We start from the raw sequence: 1,943 nt of genomic DNA on the forward strand, positions 1-1,943 counted from the left end.
CAAGATACGTTTAGAAATTATTTTTCTTATTGATGAGATATTATTTCCTGAATACTAACTAATTGTTTGTTTATAATTATGTAAACTATTAAAATATATTTTCTTAAATTGCAAAGGTCGACAAGATTTCTTAGATGCAAATATCTCTTGCATTTAATTTGGCTATCAACAACATATACTCGAAATCCAAAATTATATAATTATGTAAATTTTGATATATTAATTAACATTATTTCTAAAATATTGTCGTTCTTTTTTTAGAATTTCTTGCCTTGGTGTCCCGCTATATAAAGCGCTCGTTTTTATGTTATTAAGTTGGTTCGCATTGTTTTTATGTTATTTTTTCTTTTTTGCTAGGGTTTCAGTTGTTTTTCTTTTTCTTTCATGTCTCTTCCTGTTAATGGTTTTGTTGTCTTACTTATTCGTTTTTTGTGTAATTCATGGGTGCCACAGTGGAAGCTCATGAGGATTGAAATGGTTTTTCCAAAACGTTGTTGTCATACTAATAGATTAATGCAAGGTATAAAATCGTGAAATCATGTTTTTTTTTTATATTTTTTTTCTTTATTTTACTTATATTTTATTTGGAAGATGTTGATGATATCTCACGAGCTTTGGAAATACGGGTATAGGATCGTGAAATCCTGATTTTTTGGTATTTATTTTCTTGATCTTTTTTTGCTTTTGAATAGAATTTATTTGGAAGATGTTGATGATACAATACGAGTTTTGGAATTTTTTTGCTTTTGAATAGACTTTATTTTGGAAGATGTTGATGATACAATATGAGCTTTGGAAGATGGGTTAAGATTCATTTTTTGATGGAATTTCCGATGGTACCTCACGGGCTCTTCATGTATTTTTTTTCATGCGGTTCTCTTGCCAATTTTTTTTTGGAAAATATGGGTTTCTTCTTAACCACTCTTTGATTTATTAACCACGGAGTTTGGTTATTGGTTTGGGTACAAATGATTTTGATTGTGTTGATATCTCTCCACTATGTCATCAGTTATTAACTAAAGTCTTTATCTGCTTCGTTTCGGCGGTGAAAGCATGGAATGCATTACGTGCATGTTGCAAACGTATCAAAATTGGAAAGATATTGATGCACCACGATGAGGACAATGGGCAGCAGGTATTCCTTTATTAAAAATTTATATTGTTGCCCGTACTAATGTATTCTCCCTTGAAAAGTTTTCTCACGCACATTTCATGTTGAATACTGCAAGCTTCTCATATACGAGAAGCTACCCAAGGATATTTCGGAAAGGGATGTTTTGCTTCTAGACCCGGTCCTTGCTACATGTAACTTTTCTGCATATGAATCAAGACTTGATCAGATCCACTAACTCGTGATGACATGAAATTTGTAGATTTAAATGTCTACATGCATGGAGCATCTTTAGGTGCTTCTTTATTGTTTTTCTTTTTAGCAGATGTTTGAGTTCTTTTAGTTTTACACTACAATTTAAGTTTTACACTTCCTGTGCTGTGAACAGTGCAACTTCAAAATCATGCTCTCATTCTTAATGTATCTACACTGGAAGCAATGCAGTCTTTCGATCCCGCTACTTAATTTTTCTATATTTATATTAGTTTTGATACATTTTTTTTATATTTTTCGCATGGTCATTTTTCTCTATTTGTCATGTTTCACGATTAGGGAGTTCGAAAACATGGATCAAATGACTGTTTACCAGGTGAGAATCTGATGGTCAATAGACCTAACTATTGTAGAGAGCTTAGGATGGCCACTTGGAATCACATATTATGGAGGTAGATACAACACTACCAAATGTGAATATTTCAAAAAATAATTAACGACGACAAAGTTAAGTGATTATGACTGGGATGATTACCAGTCTTTAAAAAGAGATGTTACTGAACAAGTATCTCTTAAGATGACATGAATAGATCAGCATATGCGGGATAGTTCTACTTGC

General features: G+C 31.9%; 1 long non-coding RNA gene across 1 annotated transcript; it reads left to right on the plus strand.

The window, feature by feature from the left end:
- Positions 1 to 344: 344 nt before the first annotated feature.
- On the plus strand, positions 345 to 1,604 carry LOC113320801. The gene is made up of 2 exons (XR_003346300.1): positions 345 to 1,135; positions 1,230 to 1,604. It is a non-coding gene; the product is annotated as an uncharacterized LOC113320801 (long non-coding RNA).
- Positions 1,605 to 1,943: the final 339 nt, after the last annotated feature.

This window comes from Papaver somniferum, chromosome 11, assembly GCF_003573695.1.
Source record: "Papaver somniferum cultivar HN1 chromosome 11, ASM357369v1, whole genome shotgun sequence".
Classification (NCBI taxonomy): Eukaryota; Viridiplantae; Streptophyta; class Magnoliopsida; order Ranunculales; family Papaveraceae; genus Papaver; species Papaver somniferum.